The 15,935-nt window shown below is 41.1% G+C and overlaps 1 protein-coding gene across 5 annotated transcripts in view; it reads left to right on the top strand.

Annotated features, from left to right (window-relative positions):
- LOC146766374 (uncharacterized) overlaps positions 1 to 15,935 on the top strand; it is an 84,904-nt gene that overhangs the window by 19,093 nt on the left and 49,876 nt on the right. For all 5 annotated transcript variants that reach the window (XM_085589444.1, XM_085589443.1, XM_085589442.1 and 2 more), the window contains exon 1: positions 1 to 15,935. This exon is cut by the window's left edge and continues 19,093 nt beyond it; it is cut by the window's right edge. The gene's annotated coding sequence lies outside the window, so the exon portion shown is untranslated.

Below are 15,935 nucleotides of genomic sequence, written 5' to 3'. Positions count from 1 at the left end.
CTATTAAAGCTAGAAAACTATTTCCTGAGTGCATAAAATCAATGTGACATTTCTTCCTGTGTGTTGTGGGTGGTTATTAGTGCATTTATTGAATGACTTTGTTCTCTCTACTATTTCTTAATCTGATCTGTGCACTGGCTCTGACTTTAGGAAAAGAAGTCACAGTTGAAACTAATTTGGAAATTAAATGCAATTTTATTGTGGATTTGTGTAAATGCTGCCTGCAGGATTTTTTGTAGTAGTCTTCTGGGATTAGCCAGATTTTAAAGAGCCTAATCAGATGGCACCTTAGCTAAAGCACAAATTCTACTTTTAAGTTGAATTTTTCACTGCTTTAATTGACCTGGTGGAGGTCTGTGTGTTGAGGACTACAAAGTAAAAGTGCAAGACTGGATGTCTACTGCTGCTATATGCATGCAATCATTGATACCCGAGGATAGATTTTTAAAAGGATGTCTGGTTTTTACTTTCAATCCTCTTATGTATTACTTTTTCCCTTTACATGCCCATCCAAGCTAATAACCTTAAGAGAAAATAAAGGCCTTTGTGTGAAGGAACAAAGCTGGACAGTCAGTGTTCCTTGAAGATGCCACTGGGTTGTACCCCACAGCTCATTAGAGTTCAAATAATAAGAAATTAATTGAAATGGGAAATACACTCCAAAATGCTGAGATGGAAGTAGTACTTTAGACTGGATTACAGGACAACTTTGTCTGGTGAGTGAATACTACCAAGAAAAATGCTCCCAGCATATAGTTCTACTGGGATGAAATTAGTGTTGTTGTTTGTGCCTTTTCTGTTGTTGCACTGTATGTTTAGGCCAATGAATAAGTGTATTTTTATGGCATTAGAGCTCATGAAAACCAAGTCAATGTTTGGTGATTTGCTAGAAATAGGTTTCAAATGGAACAAAATGAAAATTTGGGTGACAGTGGGACTTTTGAATCTCACACTGTGTTTCTCACTTTGGATAGGTCCCTGGGAATGTTTATTGCAAAATGCATCAGTGTCTGATGAGCGCTAAATACTCAGATTAATTTGGCCAACCTCTAAAAGCTGAAACCTGCAAATCTAATTTCCTGTTGAAGTTTTCACTATTGTTTACAGCTGTACTTTAAAACATATATGGATGTACAACAAGAGAGCAATCTGGCTTTAAATGCAATTTATTGTTGGGCTCAGGAGTGTAATAAAACTGTCAGCCAAACTCTGCCATTGAACACCAAGTTATCTCGACTTGCAACAGGATCTTGTCAGTGATTTCCAATAGACATTCCTGTAGGGCTAATAATTATAAAAATACTGAAAGACAATTTTCACTCTCATTAGCAGTCAGAAATGGGTTGTGTATTGGTGGACTGGAGTCAAGCTACATGTGCTTGAAGTGCTCAGAACTGTCCCTTTGCTGTGCACACTGCTTGCCTTGCTGTCCCATCCCACAGGAGGGTGTGTTGGGAGCTTTAAGTGCCCTTGTTTGAGCCAGCAGAGGTGAGAGCTGCAAATGCTACAGTGCTTGTGTTGCCTGGCACAGGCAGGCTGCTGCTGCTGAAGGGCAGGGGAGCAGGGGGCTCCTGTGCTGGCTCTGGCAGCATCTCTTCCCCACGCTCAGGGCAGTCAGCTTGGCACTGGAGCTCACAGCAGCCCCTCCCAGGCTCCCTCAGCTACCTGAGAAGGGGGTGATGGAGCACCCACAAGGACAACTCCCTTCAGGCAGAGAAGGAAGAGACTCCAGCCTCCCACATCTCAGGTTCTGTAACCATGGAGCTCCTCAAGGGAAGAACTGATGCTGCCCCTGCCAGGTTTGGGAGAAAGGGCTGGTGCTGCTGGAGTATCCTGCAGATGAGGATGTGGGCTGTGGGCACTGTGCATTTCCAGTCCAGAGGAAAATATACACATAGTTAGAGGCAAATTTCTATTCTTGGCATTTACTAAAGATTATTTTACATAATTTCTACATTTGTCCTTTCTTGGAATCTTTTACAGCAAGTTGTATTCAGGGTTACATCTCCTGGATGGCTGAGCTCTTAAAAGTCAGCATTTTAATGGTCTTTGGTGGTTCTAATCCTTGGAAGTGTGAGTGTGTTTCTTAAGTTGATTAAATGATCAAGTGCCTAAGAGTACCTCAAACCAACAGAAGAAATACTTCTTGCCCTGAGCCTTAGGAGTACCTAGAGGAAATTTTCATTGGGAGACATGAAAGCCTAATCCCAGCAAAGGAGATAACAGGCACTCAAGGTATCAGACAAAGGAATCCGAATTTATTTGTATTTATTATCATTTTGTATATGTCTGACTGCATCTCAAAAATTTGAAGGCATCACTTAGAATGATGTCAGTGGTAGAAGTACCAGTACGTAAATAGTCATTGCTGTTTTGATGTTTTTCTCAATGAATCCCCAAAAATCTCTTCATACTGTTCCCTCAACCTCTGAAAATAAGGTTTTAAACTTGACCAAAGAGCTTATGAAGGAAGCAAATGCCTTCAAAAGAGGCTGAGTCCCGGAAGTGCCATCTGTGATTCATTACAGTTGTAAAGACACAAAATCGAGCTGATGAGGACAGAGAAAGTTTCCATAACAGCAACAGTACTAAAATGAGGCTGGAAGAGTTGGCATCATTGTTTGCAGTGATGTGTGTTTGAAACAGACACAATCTCTAAAGCTGATCACTATTATTTTCTGGTCTCATTGCAGCACTCAAAGCATTGTGCGACTCACAAAGCCCCTCAGCCATCTCTTCCCCTTCAATTTTTCCATCATTGGGAATTTAAATAGCTTGTTCTTCTCAGACAATAGATTTGTCTTTCTTCCACCAGTACTGTACTTATTATAAATGCCATTTCTGCTTAAACAGAAGGGTCTTCTTTCAAAAAGGGCATCCATCAAATTTTCTATAGCAGATGTTGTTTAGGAATGGCACTCTTCAATTTAGTGCTCCCAATGAGACTCCAAACCATGCTGCTGGTTGTTTGCTCCTCCCCTGTCCCCCTCTCCCATATGGTGGGATAGAGAAGAGTATTGGAGGCACAAAAAGTAAAGATGACAGGTTGAGATAAGAACAATTTACTGGAAATAGCAATGAGATAAGATAACAAACAGTAACAAACAATATTATTGACAGAGGGTACAAGAAAAGAAACATTACTGTTTGTTGGTGTTGAGGCAGGACGGGAGTGAGAAGACTGACTCAGAGGGCTGCTGAGAGTGAAACTCCCGTTTATTCAAAATACACTGCTCTTTTATACAGAGCTCTGTGAGGACCAGTTCCATTGGTCCTGAAGTGGAAACAACCCACACCATTGGTGCAGAGTGCCTGATGCACAGTGATAGAACTTCACTATAAACAATGTAAACAACAAGAGAGATAAAGAATTATTTACATTCTTCCCCAACTCTTTCCCAGGCTTCTGCCTGGCTAGAAACTCTCAGTTTCTCTCTTTGACTGAATCTGAGATGCACAATTGCTCACTATGGAAATCCCTGAAAACACACCTTAGCTGAGTGCAGCCACCTGCCCATCGCTGCTCCCTCTGCCTTGGACCAGAGTTATCCCTGTCAGCCTTGGGACAGTGTCACCTTCCTGCTCCATCATGCTCACTCACTGCAGGGAGCCCCTTCTTCCTGGAAGGGACTCCCTCTCCCATCCCTGGCAATGATGTGAGGTATGGAATAACTTCCGAGTCCTGGACATGCCCCCTCCCAGCTACTGCAAAAATTAACACAAAAATTAACCCTGTTCAAGACACCAGACAAAGTAGTTTGATTCTTTAACAGAAATTCTAAGTTTTGTATATTTGCATAACAGCCAGACTTGCATTCAGAGAAATTTCAGTAACAAAGGTGTTTAAATTTATTTGTTGTTCATCTATCAAATCTATCTATAAATTACAAAGGATTTTCTAAGCACAGCAGCATGGCCACAGCCTTTAAGGCTAGCTTTGGCTGCAGGAACAAAGCACTAAGTTCAGTAGCAGACTCATAGTGGCCATACTTCTCAATCTGGAAGTGTTAATCTTACTGGAGGTACACTGCTGAGGTGGCTGAGAGCCACATAATGTTTTTTTTAAATGCTAATTGCATATATTCTCTTCATGTTGTTTCCAGTAAGGAAACAGTTGGAAGCCTTTTGTTGAGTTGGGCATTGTTTTGAATTAAAGTCAAGCTAGTGTTTCAATATCTCTGTGTTGTCTGATGCAAAGGCATGGAGAAGTAACAGTGTTCTTTACAGCCAGCAGCCTGTGGTTTACGCCCCATAAACTGTAGATCACCCACATTTCTTTCTGAGGCAAGCCTCAGCAAATTCAGGCTTGCAGGATTTCTTTGTATGGTTTGCAGTTCCAACGTGCTGAGTCCTGTTTGTGTGTTCATGTGAACTAGGAAGTGTCCAACTGATGTCAAAACAAGACAAAACCAATTCATATGGAATCTGATCCAAACTTTACTGAAGCCAATGCTAGAGTGATGAGAGTATGCTCAGGACTTCAGCCTTTGGATCAGGTGTGTCTTCTGTAATGTGACCAATGATGTTCACCTCCTTTGTGTCCTTATTTGAATGCATTTCTGTCACCTAAGATGAGTAGGAAGATCATCCCAAGGCAGTTTCCTGAGCTGCAAAGGACTGCAGTCGATTTTCCTTTTTCTGTTAGTTTAGTGGTGACCACCATTCTCAAGGAACATGCCAGAAGCAATCTGTTAAATTAGGCTGAGGGCACCTGAGCATAGTGCTAGCTGATAAAGCAAGTTGAAAGCATGATCCTGAAGTCTCCAGGACTGGTAAAAAAATGCTACCTAGACACAGGCCAAACACAACAGGAACAGACACTTTCACTGCAAGTGTGGAGTGAAGGTGCTTGCTCCAGGCTTCCTTCTGGAGCAATAGATGTGTGTGACAATGTGCAGTAGTGTTTGAAGAGGGACTGGTGGTCAGTGTAAAAGTTTAGATACTTGTGAATAATCCCTCATTTCTTCAATCTTTTACTTGTAAGCATGTTGGTGGCTGCTCTGAATTGGCTTTGGGGAGGTGGGTGTCTGTCCCACAGCCCTGCAGAAGCTCAGCTCTGCACCAGCACATTGCAGGCCTGTGGTTAAGTTCTGCAATCTGGTCCTGTATGAAATACTCTGCACTTCAGGTTTGTGGTACAGCAACTTGAGCAATCCCAGCTATGTGCAACTTGTCATATGGCACTATAAAGTAGGAACACACTTTCCTACAGTTATTAATTTTCTGCTGCAGCATACAAAATATGCTAGATCTGCCAGTGGATTTTGGTGTTTGCAGGCTCACTGATGCTGAGGGGCAATTCTTGAGGGGCAAATGTATTAGGTTAGAAAAGCTTTTTGTCTCCAGCAGCATTTCAAAGACATTTTTCATTGTTTTATGCCAGGATACATGGGAACACCTGTTACAGATATCAAGTGGAAGAGTATTCTCCCAAAATGGGGTATTTCTCTACTGCCTTCCTTAGTTTGTCTCTAAACAAAAGCATTCTTTTTGTACCAGCATATCTACTTTTGAAAGATTGATCATATTGCTTTAGAGAAGAGGTTTGAGTGAAACTGTGTGTTGATTTGCTCCTTGCTGTTTAAAATGGCAGATTAATTCAGCCAAATATAATTAGAAGAGAGGAATTTATATTTCTGTATAATCTTTGTCAGTTGATTGTTAAGCATTAATGTTTGTTACTCTGATCTGCAAAGAGAAGGTTAGGAAATATCTTTGGTCTCATCTTTCCTGTTATGATAAATAACTGATCTGTGGTCAGAGCTGTAAAGTTCATAACCTACCCAGAAAAAACTTAGGAACAAACCACTGCTGCTGCAACATTATGTAAAGTGGAAAACCTATTTTCCTGGGGAGAGGTGCTGCTTAAAGATGATTTCACAAAAGAGGAAGTCCTTGCTGTTTATCCTGCTTGATCCAAATGTGCAACATTTCCTGTGGCCAGATCTGCAGTAAAATCAAAGGGGGTAGCCATTTTCTGTGGTCTATTGCTTCCTATAGCATACCCTTATGAGAAAGGAAGAAAATTACCATTTGCTATAAAACTACCCCTAACCTTCCTTTCCTGATTAATCAATTCTAAAGAAAATGGTGCACTGGTAGTAACCCCACAGGGTCCAATTGATAATCTGTTTTTCACATCTCTCTGGCAGAACCACTGTCTATTTTAAGGTGACAAAAAGCAGTCTATATATTTTGAAAGATGGAATTTATCCCTAAGACTTTGGAAACACAGAAAGTAGACAGCTGATGAAATCTGTGCTTACAAGATGTTATTATTTAGGTTACAAAGCTAAACACAAAGCAGATAGCAAATGCCATAATTTTGATTACCGGCACACTTTTAAGTCCCTAGTGTACCTGAATAGAATTAGTCTTTAATTGCACCCTGTGCAGTTTTTCTGTGATGGCTCCTACCTGGGCAGTATTTGGCAAGTCTGGAAAAATTGCAGATTTTTTGAAAACATCTAAGTGGATTTATTAAAGTAGCTCTACAGAGTTTTCTCAGGAAACAAGCCATGCTCAATGCAGCAGAGAGCTGCCTTTCTCCTTTGTTTAGGACCGAGGTTATCATCTGATGAGAAGTTTCTTGAAAAAGTCTACTTGTGTGCACCCACAATGCAGTTCTTCCTGTTTTCATAAGCACTGAGGTAACTATTCCTCCTGGATCTTCAGCCTGGTGACTGGCACCCTCTAAATGCTGAAATGATTGATGAAATCAGTTGCCAGCTGGAGTTCTGGGTGGGTAGTGCAGGATACAGAAGCAGGATTCCTGGATTCCACTCGTGTCTGACTCAGTGTGTGATCTCCAACAGCAAATGCAAGTCAAATCAGGGCATGCCCTGATCTGTCACAGAAGGCAGTTGTGGGATTAATGAGTGTTTGCCAAATCTAGTTTAGTCAATACTTCAAAACATAGGCACCAGTACTATTGGGTGTTGGGTCCCATTTTACCAGGAGCAGGCTGAGAGCATTCACAAGGATGCTGCAGTGCAAGGCAATGCTGCTGTTAGTCTACTGAGAATATTTGTTCATTCTCAGTGCAGGGTTATGATAATTTTTGCCCTGTCTTTCACTTAATTGGCCATTGCTACCCATAATTGCCAGAAACTATTTGTTGAACTCACATACTGTTTCAGCTGCATCCTTCAGAGTTCAGCTGTCCTTGCACTGGGTTTGTATCCCTGCTCCACATCTCACACAGCAGAGGATGGACCCAAATAACCTCAGGACAGAAATAGATGCATATAGTGCTTCTTTGCATTAGTTTAAATTCTTTTGGGACAGGTCATCCTCTGAAGAGCTTATAGGTCTCAAACCACATCTCTACCATTTCCTGGGGAATCAAGCTGGCTGCCACTGTGAGGAACAATGGGATCATCAGTGTGGGCACAGTGGGGCTCTCTAATTTGCTTGGAAGAGTTTCTACTACATGCAGTTGATCCAATTCCCTCAGAGAGCAGCAGCCATGCAGAGCAGCCCAGCACAGGGAGCTGCCTCAGAGCTTCTCCGTCAATGGGTCTGCAGCATTTTTTGTCCTTGGATACTCAAGAATTCCAAGGAAAAATAGAAGAAAATGCTCTTTATTGGGTACTGGGAAGACTCTGAAAGACAGAATTTACTAATGAAATGAGCTTGCAGACCACCCCATAGTTGGCCTGTGTGTATCACTAGTTCCTAAAATTCAGGTGTGCCAACTTCCTGCCTAGAAATCAATGTTCTCTTTCTGAAAATATCAAAATGCTGAAAGCAAGTATCCCAAATCTGAGACAACCTTAAAGTGGTTATGTTTTGCAAATTATCTTGGAACAAAGCATTTGAGTGGCATTTAGACATTGACTATATTTTTAAACATTTTCCCCCCACAAAATGTCTTCTAATAAAAGCAAGAACATTTAATTCCCAAAATGTATGGAAGTTTGGAAGTTTTGAAACATTAAGTCTTTGAAATGTGTTAGAAGTCATCAAAAATTATGAAAAGTATTCTTGTAGTTAAAATTAATCCATAACTTAGCCTGGTATTCCTACGAATCACAGTAAAACTAGTTTTTATATACCCTGTTTCTCTGCCTTTCTCCCTCCTGTTTTTGTTGAAAAATTGTTCATTGTGATATTTTGTTACCTATTTTACAGCAGCTTACTCATCAGTTGGAAGTTAGTCAGAGATTAGGAAACATCGTGAAGTTATCAAAAAACTAGCATGTTAGAAGGAATTCAGTTAATCTTTAGCCTCACAGGATAAAAAGAGGAAATGTAATTGCAAAACTGAACAGTGTTTTACAGTCATTTTCACTTAGAAAGCCCTTCAGATAATTCTATAAATAGCATGGGACATGTAATGGAGGGAAAAAATACCTGACACGAGAGGAACTTGGTGAATGTTTTCATTCATAAGTGGGATTTAGCTGCCATGGCAGAGCAATCTCCTGAAACAAGAACTCCTTTGAGTACCAAGCCACAGTTTACAATATCTTGGAGCAGCAGCACCTGGGCTTGGCTGGGTGGTGTGGCTCAGTAACTGCACGTGAGGTTGGTCAGGAGCAAACTCTGGTCACCAAAGGGTGAGCAAGACTCATTCCAGCCAGAAATTTGACTGTATTTGCCCGAGTCTCAAAATACCTTTCAGCACAATGGCTTCTTCAGTCAGATCTGTGATCAGCTGGGTTTATCACACATGTTGGTGTTTATACAGTACCTGTCATCACTCACTTAAATGGATAAAAATATGGATAGAGATTAATTCCTACTCTGTAATTTGTCTTGAGATATAAACAGTATTTTTAACTCCTAAATCCTGAAGTGTGACACTTTGTAAAAGATCTGCCTAAATCTTGATAATAGTTACCGGTGCTTAGTTCAGGATTGATTTTCTCCAGCATTGTTTATACAATGAACAGTGTTTTGGTGATTTCATCTCTGCTAAGGAAATTCAATGAAATTTCAAGTGTTCAAAATCTAGGTTCTAATCCTGAATTGTGTAAAGAAAGGATCATAAAATAAAATATTAGTTAATATTCTTTAGCAAGGTAAGAAAACCACACTGGATTTTTTCTGTCAGTGAAGAACAGTTATACAGAAATTGCCTGTCTATGGTTTTTGAGTAGAAATCTGTTGTTCAGTTAAAATGTTGGGGGATGATTTCTGTCTTTGTAGAAAATGTATTTTTTATTGGGGTGAAGAGAGGAAGAAAAAAAATCTATAAATGGAAAGTAATGATTTTGTTCTGAAGGTCTATAAAAATAATTTTTGGTGTTACAATTCATACTATGAATGTGGGCTAAAGGGTGTGCGTTTATGAGTTGGACTGAGCAGCTCTGGGAAGGAGATATTTGGTAGTACCACTGAGCAATAGAGGATACACAAAGTTGTATCATAGCAATGCAGGGGCCCATATTTCCATATCCTGATGCCTTAATAAGGGCTTCTTATGCCTAGGCTACAAAAAACTGTGTATAAATGCCCAGTTCAGTCTCCAGATTATCACCCTATAGTCACAGATCTGGGATTCAGCTGTAATCAGGCAGCCAGAGAACTAGAGCCATCCTTTTGAGCCACATCTGGAAAATGCCTCTGTTTTCCATCTCCTGGAGGAGACAGAAAAATGTTGGTGGGAAAAGTTTTCAAGTCTAGTTTCCAGCTTCTGCAGTCAGCTGTGTCTTCTAATCCTAGCCATAAAGAGATGATTTTTTCCTTTCCTGTTTTCTAATTACAGTCTAGTTCTGTCTCTCATCCTCTCACGACTAGAACTTTCCTTTGTTTTATAACCCAAATATATGAATGGATATTTTATACCTGTTTTTTCTTTAGCTCTCTAAGTTTCAACAGCTCTTGTAGTGTCTCCCCTCAGAGTACCTACAGGGAGCTGTACCTTTGATTTAGCTAGTGAAGAAGAAAAACAAAAGACCCAAATTATGCTGGGAAAAGAGAGTGTAATACAAAACCAAGCAGTTTTCTCCTCCTTACCAGTGAGCTTCAGCCATTTTGCAAAATGCCATCAGCTCTGCCAGCTGCACCATCCCCTGTTCTCCATCCAGCAGCTGTGGGATCCAGGCTGGCTGAGGATGTGATATTTCCTGCTTGTGAAACATTCCAGTGCTAGGATGGGCACTCTCAAATAGACTCCTCTTTAATGAGTTGTATCAATAAATTCCAATCAGCAAATGCCATCTGCACAGCACTGTGACCACGCTGGCTGCTGTGAGAGTGCCAGAGGTAGCAGTGGGAAGGCAGTGCTGGCCATGCTGCATCAGCCTGCTCCCCAGCATCTCCTCTCATCCAAACTCTGATGAGGCGTGCTTCAAACATAACAGAATCCAGATGCTGTGTGTTCATTGTATAATTGCACAGCTGAAAAGGGGTTATGAAGTGTCCAGATAGCAACAAGCAGTAACTGCAGGCGAGTATTCTGTCCTGTCTCTGCAGACCAGGCTGGATGCAGCCACTCAATGCCAGGGATTTAGAGCCCTGGGAGAGGTTAACCCTCATTTTTCACTCTCTACAACTCCCTGAAAGGTGGTTGTGCTCAGGTGGGGTTGGGCTCTTTCTCTAGGCAGCACTGACAGAACCAGAGGACACAGCCTCAAGCTGCACCAAGGGAAATATAAGCTGGGTATTAGGAAGAAGTTTTTTACAGAAAGGGTGATGAAGTACTGGAGTAGACTGCCTGGGGAGGTGGTGGAGTCACCATCCCTGGATGTGTTTAAAAACAGACTGAATGTGGCACTGGGTGCCAGGGCTTAGTTGAGGTGTTGGGGCTGGGTTTGACTCAATGATCTTGAAGGGCTCTTCCAGCCCAGTGATTCTGTGAATTTTGACTCACCTGTAAATCTCTTGAGTGATCTGTAGGATTTGCCCCTCCAAGATGTGACCTGTCTGTCCAGATTGGCTGCAGAACCTCAGCCTGCTCCTGCCCTGAGCATGGGGTGTGATGGCACACGAGTATCTCTACTGTGCTGAGCACACACTGCATGGCATGAGGACATGCCACACAAATAATTCTAGGTTTTCTGGTCACATTTAACCTCATGTTTTCAATTCATACATTCATGTGTGTGTTCAGTGGGCCGAATTTTGCAAACAAGTGGTTGCAGAGCTTGTATCAGATCTTCATTTGGATGTGTGACTGTGCAGCCAAAATAATACTTTGTCACCATCAGCAGTAATGGTGATACTGCTGGCAGTATCATTACTAATCTAATGTTATTGGGTAAAGTGGATTTTTGATTGCAAGGTTTTCATTCTCCCAAAGACTAGAATTTCAAGAACAGAAATAGTTATTCAGAAATTTGATGTTCAGCCAGACCAGTTGAATTTCCACTAAAGAAATAAATCCAGCTAGTACTAAGCAGGGGTACTTTGTGAACATAGATAACTCAAACCTTTACCCGTCCCAAAGTGCAGATAATTCATGATTTGACATCTCCTTCTATCACCACAGGATCCAGGGAAGTAGGTCAGGGGATAAAAAATATTTCTTGTTTGAAGCAGTATAAAAAAAAATCTCTCTGCTAATGATGTTCTGATGTTTGTTACCCATCCAGATAATTGCATTAAATCTTTGCTCAAACTTGTTGACAAAGTTGCTTCAATATCTTCCTGACTGGACAAAGAGCTTTTGCCAGTGTATGGCCTTTGTCCACTGCTAGTAGATAACTATTCAATTCTTTGGCTTTCACCCCCTCAAGGCATACACTCAGTGCAACTGCTAAATTTAAAGGTTAGAATTGCCAGAAATATCAGGGAAGTGTCAGCAGATTGACTTCCTTTAAATTTATCTTGGTAGGAGAGACTGGCAACTAATAACATTATGATCGTTCCAAAAACAATTATGCATTGAATATCCTGCCAGTTGCTATAAATCCTGGAAGTTTTCAAGAGATGGCTCCATTTACTAGCACTGTTTTTGTGGAAAAAACGAGAACCACAACACTGGCGTTAGGAAAATCCTGGACACCGATAAAAGCCAGCTTTTGTTTGGAGGCAGAGCATCGTTTTGGTTCTCACCTCCTGAAAGGGACCCAGTGTGGTTTTACCCAGAGGAAGCTCGAGCCCAGCCTTGTTTATTAAATATTGGAGCTCCAATGTTATCTCTTGTGAAGAATTGGTTCCACGCTGGCGTGATTCGCCGCAGATGGAGCCAGAGGGCTCGCGGCTGGGTGTAGCTCTGCTGCTGATGACACAGGTAGGGAGTTAATCTGTCTGTCCTCCAGTTTCACCTCCATAAGGATATAACTTGTGCAAATATGTCCTAATTGCAGCCCAGTCTCAGCTGCCAGCAGCAGCCCTGGCAGCACCCCTGAATCTCCGAGGTGCCCCATGGGCATGAGCAAAGGGCAGAGAGCAGCTCTGGCTCCTGCAGGTCACTCCCTGCCTCACTTCTCTGCTGTCCCAAAGTCCCTCTTCCTGCCTGTGGGAGCTGCAGAAATGCTTTCTAGAAAGCTATTTAGAGGGGCATTCAATCATAACAATTAGAGAAAAACCAATTACGCTCTAAGACCACTTGAACTGCATTTCCCTGAGCATGCCTGTAATATAATTGTCTTGGAAGGTGATAAGCTGTGAAAAGTCTCTGCATTTTCCCATTGCATCACATATGTACAGTATTGACTTGGAGCATGGCCTCCCACAGGCAAAAACATTTACTTTCATGTGTGTAAGGATGCTCAGAATATAGCAAAATTAAAACCAATAAATATTCTAACCAGCCTGTTGAAAATGTCAGGGAAAAAAATATAAAATAGCAGAATAGTTATGCATCTCTGGGATGACCTTATACTTTGTGTGCTGGAAGGGCCTATATCACCCACTTTTGGTTGTGCCTCTCAGGGTAATGTGGTTTTCTCATAAATCAGCTCCAGATTAGAGAAAAATCCTGACTTCACTGAAGTGGACAGGAATTTCGGTAAACACAGAATCTTATCCCCAGATTTTCAAACATTAAAAGATGAAAATTTGGCTCTTAACTCTCCCTTGGGATTCTGGAATTAGTGGTTGAACTTCCAAAAGCTCTGACACCCACCGATTTCAATAGGATCTGCTGGAGATCTGTGAAAAAAGGTTGCTGAGTTCCAACACTAAATATGGCTGGTGAAATCTTAAAATTAGTGTCCCATTTTTGGAAATCTTGGCCCAAACCTTTATTAATACCACACTACCATGTGTCCTGTATCTATTAGAAAAGATAACTGTATTCAGATTTGCTGTATTCTGTAAACTTGGGAAACAAAAATGGTCTTTTAATCAGATTTAGATGAAAAACTGTCTCTGACATAATAATTGACGGTTAGGGGTAGTCCATAACTGTCTCTCACCTAACTGACCAAATAATTTGTCATTAGTTAATATATAACTAATTTATAACTAATATATAACTAATATATAACTAAATTATAACTAATTTGCTATTAGCTAACATATTCCCAAACAGCACATAGGAGAAGTGGCATGTGTATATAGTGTTCCCAAACAACTCTGGTAATTTGAGTAATTTCAGCAATTTCCAATTTTAGAGGAAGTAACTAATCGCAGGTTACCAATAGCCATTTTTACTGACAGTATTGTAGCTTTGAAATATTTTCTGCTACACCAATATCACAGACCAACTGTGGAATTACAAATATAACTGTCAGTTCTGTATTTATATCATTAATACTGGTAGTTCTTAAAAGTATATTACTTAGGGCAGTCTCTGCCTCCATCAAAAAATAAAAGAGAAAAAATTAAAGATGTTTATTAAAATCAGTATGATATTACTATTTCTGTAGGTGGCTGGAGTCAATAGATTCACATTGCTTTTATATTGCTTTGGGCTGTCCAGGCCACAACCCATGTTTTTAATAAAAATTCTATGGGACATTTTGCAGAAGAATTAGTCCAGATGTCTTAGCTGAATTTCCATTTGGCTATCCTTTGCTTATCTCTCTAGAAACAGCTAGAGTTAGGGTTGCAAAATATTTTCCATTACAATCCTTGCTTTTAGCAGGCTTCTAATTTCCTGAACTGTGTAATTTTGTTTGCTGAAACTTCTTGAGTTCAGCTTCTGTTGTACAGTGGGGTACAGGACTCTGTGCTGCGGTTGAGCAAGATCTCTTCAGCCACTTCTGCCTATGAGAGAAGAAATTTTTACACATTCCCCAGCATAACTTGAATCATAATTTGAATTGTTGTGAACAGAACTCTGGTAAAATCTTCCTCCCCGCGAAATGGCTGAAGTGTGAAGTTTAAAACCTGGCAAAAAAAAAAAAAAAAAAAAGTAAAATAAATAATGATTAGCACCATATCTTTATACCTCCCATTTTGTATTTTCATGAGCAGCAGCCCTGTGACTATCACAGGCCCCTTTGGGAATACCAGGTGCTTCTGAATGCAGCCGTGGTATTAGAATCTGGCTCTGGCCAAAGGAGGCAGAAGCTTCTTGCAGTTTCTGCTGCCTTGAAAGAATGTCCTCCTAACAGTAATTCTGCAAAGTAGTACAGGACTGTCTCCTACATCCCTAGGAACCAAGAGACAGGGTAGCGAGAAGGAAACCACACAAAAGCCTTTTTGCATTGCTACATCAGCTTTCTGCATTTTATTACTGTAGGCAGGGTCTGCCTCCTCATCTGCTTCTCGTCAAGGCTGAACCCTGTGGTACCTTTGTATGTTTGGGCCGTTTAAGGCTACCATAATAAAAACAATAATAAATAACAAATAAGCAACTGGAGTCCATAGCTGTAGGATGGCTTCCTTCCAGATCCTCATGGAGTGAATGATAAAGTCCCAGTGGAGCCCAGAGCCAGATGTGTCTGCAGACTCTGGTGTGGGACACACTGAAGCTCAGCAGCAGGGCTCAAAGCAGGCTCAGAGCACTGCCCAGAGCCAGCTGCACAACCCCATTGTGTGCCCCCACTTCCCAACCTTAGCTTGACCTGCACATTTAAAGAGATTTTATCACCTTCTGCTTTTCTCATAAGCTTTCATTTTCTACATTTGTCCCTGGCTTGCAGGAAACTCCCAGTGTTGCTGAGGGCATTCCTCCTATATGCCTCAGTGGCTCCTACATATTTATGACATTTAATTGTGCTATGATGCAGAGAGGAAGCATTTACAGGGCACTGAATTTCCCTGCTGTTGAGTAGTGAATTGAACTTCAGAGTAGTGTGGCACTGTTTGAAGATGACTATGACAACAGTCTTTGCATTGAGATGTTGGATTTTTTTGCCTTGTGGAAATGGAGATCAGCTCAGAAGCTGTTTCCACCAGCACTGGAGCAGAAAGCATCCGAGCATGGTCCAGTCCTTGTCCTAATTCTGTGTTAGTCTGTCAAGCTGTGCTACCAGAGCTACAAGTGACCCAAATGAAGAGACACCTGAAGGGTTACTTGACAGATTTTTCCCTTGCTGCTTTGGCAGTGGTCCACAGTGTGCAGTCTCTAAATTTGAAAGATATTTAACAGGTTGAAAAACTGAAAACCAGAGGCTGCACCTTTAATGCCAGTTTAGAAATGTGTCTGGTTACCCCTGTCTGGGAAGGTAATTCACAGAGCTGAAAGTATCTGGCAAAGAAACGCATTTTGCCTTGGGCATCATTTGGGAAGGGAAAAAAAGTAATATTTCCAGTTTTTTAATCAATCTTTGGCAGCCATGGAGCACTGCCTTACAGGATTATTATGATTATAGACTAGAGCATGCACAGCAAATGAAGGCTTTTGAATACCTGCTCAGTGCCTGGTTGATATTTGCTGGTGAGGATGAGCACTGTGCTGAGCTCAGGAAGAAGTGAGTGTCGCATTTGCCTCCCAGTTTTTCAGCTATGTTCACAATCAGTATTAATGTGCTATCCATTACATGGCATTGTCTTTTAGATCCTGTTACCAAATTTCTCCTTGATTATAGCAAGAGTGAACAAAGTAGATGAGGGATTTTTAATATACCCAGATAAAAACAGACATGGCCTAT

Source organism: Lonchura striata, chromosome 11, assembly GCF_050655825.1.
Source record: "Lonchura striata isolate lonStrDom1 chromosome 11, ASM5065582v1, whole genome shotgun sequence".
Classification (NCBI taxonomy): Eukaryota; Metazoa; Chordata; class Aves; order Passeriformes; family Estrildidae; genus Lonchura; species Lonchura striata.
Note: the sequence above shows the minus strand (reverse complement) of the source record. Positions and strands in the feature narration are given on the sequence as shown.